We start from the raw sequence: 12,228 nt of genomic DNA on the forward strand, positions 1-12,228 counted from the left end.
AGAACGGGTTCTCAAATGTTCCTCATCAAACTCATTATTGTGACCATGAAGGTAATCGTGGAAATGATGCAAGGTACGATGTTTCAACAAGAGCTTGTGGTTGATATACAAAAATTTGTGGTGCTTGAGGATTTTGTTATAGCTAGGCCTCTTCTTCTTGAATCGGTAGTAAATGGACTTTTTAGGATGCTTGAGGGATTTTATTTTATGGTGCATGAGTGAATTTGGTCAAATTTTGGATAAGTGAGGAATTTTGTATACTCTTGGCAAGAGAAATCAAACAATGACAAACACATTGGCCAAGGTAACACTTTGTAACAAGCGTGAAAGTGAGTTGGGCTTAAGTTAGCCCAATATAACAAAATTTTATTGGTTTGCACAATGAACACAAAAAAAAAACATACAACCTAGGTCTATAAGTGGAAACCATTTAATGGGGCCCCCACAACATAGAAATACCTCAAACAAGTGGAGAGATAGAGAATATAGTAGCACTAGCTCCCCCCTCACTTCTTGGGCATACAATATTCTCTCACCCTGAAGATTCAAAGATCTTTTAACCAAGGAATTCCTATCTCATCTTGAATGGGTACATGAGGGGTATCTATGGGGTATGATTTGCACACCTTAGAACATCAAATGTAAGGATTTGGGCCAATAAAACATGGTGTCTAGTAATGTTTTGACAGGTCCAATCCAACAACAAATCCACGAAGAAAGCCAATCAAGGCTCTAACTGAGCTTGTTGGTGCAGAGAAGGCCTCAACATATGTCAAATTCACTCAGCACTCCAGCCATTTGACCAGGTTTCTTATATAGCGGCTTGAAAGACACTGCTCAAGATCGTGCTCGAAGAGACGATATCCCTGACATGTCCCAATTTTGAATTACTCCCTTGGGGTGATGAGGCCCCCAAGAGGAAACTCTCTACAAAAATGAAAAAATGAGTGTTGTTGATCACTTTTCTCTTCACCCAAGGTCCATGAAGGCGAGGGGAGAGGATACTTGGTGCAATGGTGGGTCCACCCTATGAATGTGCAAGCGCACCAATCACAGAATACAAATTTTCTTTTTAAGCCCCAAATAAAACGTTTGTTAATCTAAAATGCAAGAAAGGAAACTAATCTAGTGGAAAAACAATGGTCTTCGACAAACGACCTACAAAAACAATGTTAGTAGTTTTCTAAAAATCTAGGACAAATGGAGAAACGAGCTACAAAACCAAAATTTGATTAGTAACACCAAAATCTTGTACCCCAATGCAAATGTCGATTTAAGGCCTGAATGCAGAAAAAAAAGAGAAATGCAGAAAAAAATTTGAAATTTAAATTTGAAAAACAAGTGGGAATCTATACCTGTGGAGACGCTGAAAGACCAAAATGCAAACATTAACGTTTGCGCAAATGCCGAAGTAGGGGTCCTACAAAAATTGTTAGCTGAAAAATTCAAAATTCAAATTTTTTAAAAAAGTGGGAAAATAGACTAGCGGAGACGCCATTCTACAGCACAGACACTAACCTCTATGTAGATGCCGAAGCGCAGTTTCCTGAAAATATTTCTTAATTAGCCTAAAAAAGATAAACTTATTGATAAATTTGAATATGATGATAGATAAAATAACTTAAACTACTTGTTTTTGTCATTTTTAACTTTATATTAGATATTTTTTTGTTTGTTTTTTGCAGTTAGTGAAAAGAGATAAAAATTGCAAAAACTGAGTAGAAAATATTAAAAAGTAGAGGCACCAAAGTAGTTTATGCAGACGCTGATATAGAAAACCTGCAAAACAAAGAGCAAAAAATTTTCAAATTTAAACGCACATGCCGAAGTAGCCTTACGAAGATGCCAAAGACATGGCGGAGGCACTGAAGTGCAGTCGGAGATGCTGAATCGGGGGCTTGCAAGGAAAAAACTAAAAAATAGGCCAAAAAAGTAAATTCTAGTGACGTGGATCCCATTGAGCATGCCAAAATGGAGACAAGAAAATTGTTAGAAGGTTCAAATGCATATAACAATCATAAAAACATAAATAAATCATAAAATACATAAATCAAACCTTATATGTTCTCTTCTCCTTCGGATTGAGCTTTTGGTGAAGTGGAAGTGCGCCCTTGATCCACTTGATAGGAATGGCTCCTTGATTGGATGTGGATTTCTCTCCACTGCTCAACAACAAAAGAGATTTGATGGATGAAAGGGATGATTGATTGGGATATGGCTAAGTGTGGGGTGAATTTGGCATAATATGGGTGTTGTGGATGATTTCTAAGGCTCACTTGGACAACATAAGATTAATTGATTGATGGATATGGAAGGAGGGGAGGAGACTCCAATTTATAGATTGGAGGAGGTCCAAATGAAGGGCCAAGATTGATTTGGATTGGAGGGTGGAGATTGAAAGAAGGTGGGAGAGGATTGAGAGGACAAGGTGTGGGGTTCAAGAGATTTGCCATAAAGGCATTTCTTATCTCCACATCCTACAAGGTACATGGGGAAGAGATCGCCAAGTACATTGGGAAGGAAAAAGGAATATAAAATTCCTTGGAGAATGAGGAGAGGAATTAAAAATTCCAAGAATAAGGGATGCATAGGAAGAATAAAGGATAAAGGAATTAAAAATTCCTTAGGGAGTGTTAGATATTTGGTTAATTCCAAAGACACTGAGAGGGAGGGGTGAATCAGTGTCTAACCGGTTGATGAAATATTTAAACTTATTTGCAACTTTATAACTGAAATTAATATACCGGTAAGCAAATAATAATGCAGTAAGGAGAAACAAAAGAATCAGCATCAATGCACACTATAACACAGATATTTTTGGCGAGGAAACCTGGTAAGGGAAAAACCTCGATGAGATTTGTGACCCACAATATTTACTCACTGGCCAATATGAAAAAATATTACTTAGTACAATAGGGGCCTGCACATATAGGAAGACCAACTGCCTAGAGCTCACTGTTCAACACAAAATGGAGTCCCACTGACTACACAATTGGATGGTTAAATCCAATAACAATGTACTGCTTCAAAATAGCATCTGCAATGCTGAATTCAGTACCAGTTTAATCTCTGTCTGATACCTCTGCCAAAACCTTGCTGGTAAATAGTCTTCGCTCTGCTCTGCTTCTTATTCGCTCTTAAAATAAATACATCAAAGTGCATATACAATTATCTGGTATCATACATACATTTCATTACCTACTCCACATAAACCTACTCCTTCTTACTCTTCTCTTAAAATTACCTACAAAATCTCATACATATATGAGTCTTTACAATACATCATGTCGGCTATACAATTACAATTTATATTACATAAACAATATTATTGCCAAGTCGGCTTTGGATGTCGGTATGATCTGTTGCCGATGTAAACTAGATGCTAGTGTGAATAAGCTTGTAGTATCTATTGGTGCTGGTAGGTGAAGTCTTTTGTCGGTTGAACTTGTGAACCATGTTGAACCTAGTTGCCACTGAGTTGCCATCAATGACAACATCTACCATTCTCATCTGAGTGTATAATGCCAACAATCTCCCCCTTTGGCATTGATGGCAATAATCATGAGAAAAACCAGAAACTAAAATTGCTCCCCCTAAGTAAATGATCTCCTTTTGTGCCTTACTCTCTGTACATTTTTCTCATTATACCACTCCCCCTTTGACATCAATGACAAAGGATGTCAAAAAGTATCAAAAATTCAAAAAATTACTTAGATACCTATAGCCGGTTATGTACAATCTGAAAAATATCTGCCAAAACTAAGTTAAGACTTTGCAAAAACTTTGTACTGTCAGAAATTATTGTCTTTGTCTGCCTGATCATCCCGGTGAGATAATGTATCTGTTTCTTCGGTGATCTCTCTCCTTGAATTATTGCCTTGGATAGTTCATTCCGGTGTGTTAGTAGATTATCCAATCTAGGACCAAGTTTCTTTTTCAACTCTCAAGTTTTCATCTTCAACCTTGCTTTCTCTCTTTCCAGTTTTTCAATTTTCTCTTCATAAATAGCCATTTCTTGATCCAAAACTGATGTTAGTTCTGAAGAACCAATCATGTTATCTGCAATTTCATCAATCTCCTTCTGAGTTTTCTTTATTTGTTCATCAATGTCTTTTGTTAAGTGATGAGGTTTGCAAGTTTCTCGGTACAATTCCTTGTATTCCAAAATAGTGGAGTTCAATGTTGGTAGCAATGAATTAATCTATCCTATACAATCCTTTATTGTTTTGTCAAATAAATCTTCCTTTTCCTTATTAACTCTTTTCTGAATAGTTTCCTCATTAATTATATCTATAGACTGAAGGTTAGAAGAAATGAATTTGGACAATGTGTCCAGTTTACTTATTGAGCCAACAATGTGATCTACCTTGCATGCCGGTGCAATTATTTACAAAATCAGTAGAGTGTCATCAATAGCCTTAAATGCTAAGGCATTGCATTCAGTTATTTTCTTTGTTGAATCTAATAATACATCTTTTACGTTTGTCGGTCTGAAATCCATGGTAGACGTACTAGAAGTGTTAGGTTCTGCAATAATTTTCTTCTCTTCTCCAGATACCTGTTCAGCCACTTTAACCACTTCCTTATTCACTTTCTCTTCCTTATTTTCATCCTTACTCTCTGTCGGTTCAGATTCAGTTTGTTCTTGTTCTTTTTCTGTTGGTATCTCAACATTCTATTGAGTGTCAACTACCTTTACCGGTGATTCATATTTCTCAACATTTGTAGATTCAGATCTCTTTTCCTCTACAATTTCCTTATCCAATACAATATTGATGTCTTGAGTGTCAACATTCATTGTAAATAGAATGTCTGACTCAGGATCAACATCATCTACTTTCACTTCCTCTGACTTTTCTTCAAGCTGATTTTGCTTTTCTGCCACTTCCTCTGCTACTACCGGTGGGGTGTCTTGTGCCGGTGGAGGTAAGTTATCTTTTATTGTGAGGTTAGGAAAACTGCCAACCTTACTCTTACCCTTTCCTATTTTCTGATATACCTTAGTGAAGGATTTATTAACTTTTTGTCTTTCATTTTCTTCTCTTTTCTCTTTCTCTACAAAGAATATGTCCCACTTATTCGTTGTTTCATCTGCTATCTCTTTTAATCTATCGGCCATGAGGCTTACTTGTCGGTGACCACTTGCAAAAATAGTCATGTTAGCTTCAGATATCAAATCATCAATGTCTTGCTTAGAATTAATAGGATGAACTGCTAACAGTGTCTCGACCTTTAGTTTCTTATCTAGTTCCATAATAGACATTCTCTTGGCTTCAAGTATCAGATATAAATCATTAGGAAGAACATCTATAACTTCAATAAGAACCTTCTTATATATATCTAAATACAAAATTATACTCTCCTCAATAGTATCCTTATCAGAATATTTAAAAGAATGATAGAACTTACTAACATTACCAAGATTTCCATCCTGAGTTATTTCATTGATAAGTTCTGCCAGTGAAAGAGTGGTAGATGCCTTTTGTTTTAGTTTCTTCTATGTAACTTTCTTCTTGGGACTTCTGGGATCTCTCATAGCCTATTGTTTCTTTCTTAGTGTCCTTGTGTTTCTTTGGTGATGGACCAGGTGCCAGTGAGGGTTTTCTCTTCTTCCTTTCCACCATTTTGAATTCTGCAACCTTGTCATTGTCAGAGTCGGATGAGGTACCCACAGGATAAATATGTGCTACCAGTTGTTGTTCTAATTTTATTTTTTGTTCAGCAACACCTTTCATCGGATCAAGTTTCAACAATCCCTTTTTAACAACTTCAACAAACTTTGAAGCATCTTTTATTACTTTTTCTCTTTTCTTCCTCTGCTTCTGAATAGTAACATCACTCTCTATAGTCTTTGTAGTGCCAAAGATCTTTTATGTCAGTTCTGGTAGAGCATCTAGAAGTATCTTGGCATAAGATTCTAAAATGTTTGAATCAACGTCATAACCCATCTCAATTATCCAGACAGTTCTAGGTCTAACTTCCTCCATCCATACTTCATGTCTTTTAATTACAAAGCATATCTATTTGTCATATTTGTCAACAATGGTTTGAGGGATTCTTTCCCTTTGTCTCATTTTTTCTGGAAAGTCCTTGAAATACTCTTTTACTTGCTTGTCACCATCTGAACCCATGTTGGTAATTGCCTCCTTTATCTGTTTTCCAACAGAAATATCATAGGAAAAGTCTTTGTGGCCAATACCGAGAATCTCCTTTGAGAAATATAGCATTAAAAATACAAATAAATTGCCAAATTTGAAAGTTCCCTTCTTGTCACCTTTGATCTTATCCAAATTTTCTATCAGTTCATCTATCAACCACTCACACAAATCAATTTTTGTATTGTTCATTATCATCTCATAGGCACTATGAATGTATAGACTTGAAACAAAATTTAGCCTATTAGTATGTGCCACCTTATATCCAATAACCATACTAGCATATTTGACATTGTTATCAATTATATCACTAACCCTAAGTGATCTGTTATTTGATGTTGCGCCAGTTAAGTTCATAACCTCTTTGTTTGGAATTTTATTTTTCTTCTCAGGCCTAGTGTCGGTAGAAGGTAAACCAATATCAGCCTTAATTGCTTCCTTAGTGATTTTGAAAACTGAATCTAGCCATTAAAATTTACCGTGATCTCTACTAAGAACATAACGGACAATCTCATTTGAAAATTCGAGAATGTGAAGGATGTCAAAGAATCCTAAATCTTTCACAATCTTGTGTTCTGGTTTGACTACACCTTGGTTGTCTGATATAACATTCATGAAGATGTTCTTTATATCCTCGGACCCTAAATCTTCAATGTTAAAATGAATGTATGCCCTAGGGTCTTCAGCAAATACAACTCCCTTCGGGATTTTTGAAAATGCACCAATAGAGTCATCCAACTTAGCTATCTTAGGGATGATCTTAAAGACTAGTCTAGGTTGTTTGATATTTTCCACAATAGTAGGGTTTGCAATGAATTCAGGAACGAAAGATGAAGAAGCCATGTCAAAAGATAAATACCTTTTAACTGAAAACCTTGGATGCCCTGAGAATATTGCTTCTTCACTTCTTGAATGTTGGTGCTCAACTCTAAGCTCTTTGAATGCTTGAATTCTTTGGTAAGTTGAAATGAGAGATTTCAATGCTTTAAAACCAAAAAGTTAACTTAACAACCACAATAAATGCTTCGCCAGTTAAGTGAATATTCAACATATCTGCTGATAAAGAAGAATTGTGACTTCTTACCACCATCTGAGGGTAAAATGTATGATCTTCAATTAGTTTCCTTACCCCTAAGGATTATTCCTTAGTTAGATGAAGAATCTCTTGTCGGTGCAAGATTACTCTATTCTGTCAGTGCAGAGACAGATTCATCATTTCTCTTATCTCTCTTCTTAACCCATTGTTTAGTGAATTCTTTCTTGATTTCATTCACCTTTTCCTTTCCTTTTTCATTAGATCCTCTATTGTTTGTCAATACATTCTTGCTTCTGCAAAATCTTGTAATATGCCCAATCTTGTTACATGCATAACAAGTTACATCATTTCTTTGAATAGCTTTTCCATAACCTTGACCGGTTTGAGTTCTGCATTGATTAGATAGATTACCACAAACATAGCATTTTACATTCATTCTACAATTGTCTGAGTTATGACCATGTTTATTGCATTTGGAACATTGACTGGTGGATGAGTTTGCATTCTGATTATTTCTATACCTACACTGATTTGCTCTATGACCAAATTTGTTGCAATTATAACATTTGACATTGAATTTATAAGCATTAGGTTGCCTTACCGGTTTGTTGTGATCATGATTGTTTGCAGTTCCAGAACTTTCTCCATGTTCAAATCCAAGTCCAACTGTTTCTCCATCAGGTTTTTGACTTTTTAGCATATCATCAAGCTTATCTGAACTCCTTTTGAATTTGTCTTTGTATTCATTTGCATCGACCAACTCACCTTCCAAAGTGCTAACTTGTCTCATAAGTTCCTCTTTGTCATGTTGCATGTGAATCAAATATGTTTTAAGCATATCATTTTCATAACTAAGCCTTAGAGATTCATTTGATCTTTCATTAAGTCTTCTGGCCAAATCTTCCTCATTCTTCTTTCTATCTTCAATATCCTTACATAGTCTCATGGTTAAATCTTGCATCTCATTCTTCATGTTACTGTTCTCTTGTCTCAATTTTTTTGCAATATCTCTGAGAGTTTCTTTTTCTTCATCATCTTGTTTTTGTGATTGCTCGTGTAATTCTTTTCTCTTGTTTTGTGCCTTGGCCAAATTTTCTTGAAGTGCTTTGATGAATTCCTGAGGAGTTCTGAGTTCATCTTCCAGTTTGATATTCTTTAATTTTTCTACATCAAAATCTTCAAGAGCACCTTCCAACTATTGTCTCAAACTTTCCATCAGTACCGGTTTCAGAATCTTCCTCAAGCTATTAGTCTTCTGCAAATAAAGGACCAAAATCTGATACCAATTGTTAGATATTTGGTTAATCCCAAAGACACTGAGAGGGGGGGGTGAATCAGTGTCTAACTAGTTGATGAAATATTTAAACTTATTTGCAACTTTATAACTGAAATTAATATACCGGTAAGCGAATAATAATGCACTAAGGAGAAACAAAAGAATCAACATCAATGCACACCATAACACAAATATTTTTGGCGAGGAAACCCGGCAAGGGAAAAACCTCGATGGGATTTGTGACCCACAATATTTACTCATTGGCCAATATGAATAAATATTACTTAGTACAATAGGGGCCTGCACATGCAGGAAGGCCAACTGCCTAGAGCTCACTGCTCAACACAAAATGGAGTCCCACTGACTACACAATTGGATGGTTAAATCCAATAACAATGTACTGCTTCAAAATAGCATCTGCAATGCTAGATTCAATACCTATTTAAGCTATGTTTGATACCTCTGCCAAAACCTTGCTGGTAAATAGTCTTCTCTCTTCGCTGCTTCTTATTCGCTCTTAAAATAAATACATCGAAGTGCATATACAATTATCTTGTATCATACATACATCTCATTACCTACTTCAGATACAACTACTCCTTCTTACTCTCCTCTTAAAATTACCTACAAGATCTCATACATATATGAGTCTTTAGAATATAGTATGTCGGCTATACAATTATAATTTATATTACATAAACAATATTATTGCCAAGTTGGCTTTGGATTTCGGTAGGTGAAGTCTTTTGCCGGTTGAACCTGTGAACCATGTTGAACCTAGTTGCCACTGAGTTGCCATCAATGACAACATCTATCATTCTCATTTGAGTGTATAATGCCAATAGAGAGGGCATGGGAATATGCAAAGGATTTGAAATCCTTTGACATGACCAAAGTTGGTGCATTTAAGGTTTGTAAGGTGAGAGGGGAAAGGCATTTATGGAAAACAGTTGACTTGTCCCTGATCTTGGGGAATTATGGGATTAGGAATGTGCAAATGATTAAGAAGGTGATTAGGTGAAATAATGAGGGATTAGAGTGCAAGTGGGAAATTTAGGAGGATGTGACATGAGGAGAGAGAATGAGTGGAGGAATATAAAATTAGAGAATAATGATAAGCATGATTATAGAAGAATTAATTAGGCTACATGAGGATTAGAAGAAGTGATTTGTAGGAATCACCTTGGTTAGGTTAATTAATTAGAATTAATTAACTAAGTAGAAATTAGAAGAAATAATGACTGGAAGGACTTTAGAAGAATAGGAAAATAATTAATTTATTGTCAAATTAATTATTGGACTATAGTGATAAAATTAATTAAATTTGATTTAATTAATTTTAAGAAGAGTAAGGGCAAACATACTTAAATTAATTAATTATGTAGAAAGGCTCAAATTAATTAAATATTTAATTGAATTAATTTTAGATGTCTATGGATGCATCATTGAGCATGAAACAATTGAGAAAAGTGTAATCCATGCCTTTGAGGATTTTGATCTAAGATTGACAAATCATCACTAGACTACCATGTTGACCTATTAGACTTTGAGAATTACAATAACATATGAATATATTTTTGGACATTTGGTGGAATTGATTATGTGTTGCATTGATGTCAACACTAGTTGTTTGGATGTTTTACCGGCACCCTTCTAATCTCGGTAGGTTGAGTAGTTTCTAGTTAACATGGATCTGACATGATCCGGTAGGCTCCAGTACAATCTAGTGATGGAATTGGCTTGTTCATGATACTTGTACTCATATTTGGTCAGTTGGTTTTGGTCTGGTGATTGGATTCTATCTTGCTTGCTTAGAAGATTGGTTCCTGGTTCCAGCGAGGGTTTCACCAGAAGAGATTTTAATGGAGATCTTTGATGAATCACATAAGTGGTGTTGGTGCAGCTTCTGATGGAGTTTCAGAATGTTGTTGGTGATCATGTTCAAGACATAGTGATTGGAGATCATTGTTGAAGCGTATGGACCTATACTTGGTCCCGATTGATCTAGGTTATGGACTAACATTAATTTAATGTGTGGATAGGACCTATTGATGTATTTCTGGGATGTCTTATGTGTTGATATTACTTGTTTGGTCTAAGGCTGACATGGTTTGTAATTATGTAATTGGTTTATTATCTGGTGGCTGACCTGATTGTTTATGATCGAGGGTTTTTATAAATAGATGTAAGATCTCATTGTAGATCATCATGGTTAATGTAAGAGGTCATGGTCAAGGATGTAATATGCAGATAATGTAATATCATTTAGGCAGAAGAGTTGGTCGATCATTGGAGATCGAATTGGGTTTATGTAAGAGGATTCAGTCCTCCGGTATTGAGCTTAACCAAAACTGTACTCAGGCATGTTGGCATTGCACACTCTAATGGTAGTTAAAAGAGATTGAAGGTTTTGTCATTGATGGAAACCTTGCAATCTTATGGCATTGGCAGGCACCAGCACCAGTAGACTCTACACTGGTGGATAGTTCATCGGCAACGACAACAATGTCTACCGGCATCCCAGCCGATAGAATTTTGGTTATTGTATTTTGTATTTAATTGTAATATCTTTTTGTAAAGCCAACATGGCATGTTGTAATACGACTCATTTATAAGTATGAGATCTTGTAGATCATTTGTGAGATACACATAGAGGATAGATATGATGGATATGCAGAGCGAATATTAAGGCAGATTTTGTAGAAGGGTTTATGGTTATTGTATGAGCTTAAACCGGTACTGAACTTGGCATAGCAGATGTTATTTTGTAGTAGTACATTATATTGGATTCTCATAATCCATTTTGTAAGTCAGTGAGACTTCCTTTTGTAATTAAGCAAGGAGCTCTAGGTAGTTGGCCTTCCTGCATGTGCAGACACCTCTTGTAAGTAATATCCATTCATTGGCCAGTGAGTGAATATTATGGGTCACAAATCCCACCAAGGTTTTTCCCACACCAGGTTTCCTCATTAAACATCTTGTGTCATGGTGTGCTTTCTATGTTGTCTTTACTATTCTTATTTATTGCATTAATTCTTGTTTACCAGTACACTGTTTTGGAATGCAAAATACTTAATAAGGTTAGAAATTTTGTTAACCGGTTAGATACTAATTCACCCCCCCTCTCAATATCTTTGGGACTATCATCAATCCTAACAATTGGTATCAGAGCCCGGTCCTCTATTTTCCAAATCCTAACAGCTCGAGGAATATTCTGACACCGGTACAGATGGAAAACTTGAGAAAGCAATTGGAAACAACTCTTGTAGACTTTGATGCAAAAATGTTGAAGAATATCAAACTTGAAGATGATCTAAGGATTGCACATGAATTCATTCAAGGACTTCAGGAGAATCTCACTATTGCTAGAAACAAAAGAAGAGAACTTCATGAGAAGATACAGAGTGATGATGATGAAAAGGAAACTCTTAATGAGCTTGTAAGAAAGATGAGGCAAGAAAACATGACCTTGAGGAATGAAATGCAAGACATGACTATGAGATTTTGTAAAGACACTGAAGACAGAAAGAAGAATGAAGATGACTTGACTAGGAGACTCAATGATGTTGGAACTGAAAATCTAAGACTCAGTCATGAAAATTATATGTTGAAGATTGATCTGATTCACATGGAACATGATAAAATTGAACTTATGAGACAAGGAATTTTTGGAAAATGAGTTAGCTACTACAAATCAACATAAGAGAAATTCAAGAAAAGTTCAAAAGAACTTGATGATATGTTGAAAAGTCAGAAACCTA

The sequence above is a fragment of the Cryptomeria japonica genome, chromosome 10 (assembly GCF_030272615.1).
Source record: "Cryptomeria japonica chromosome 10, Sugi_1.0, whole genome shotgun sequence".
NCBI classification, from domain to species: Eukaryota; Viridiplantae; Streptophyta; class Pinopsida; order Cupressales; family Cupressaceae; genus Cryptomeria; species Cryptomeria japonica.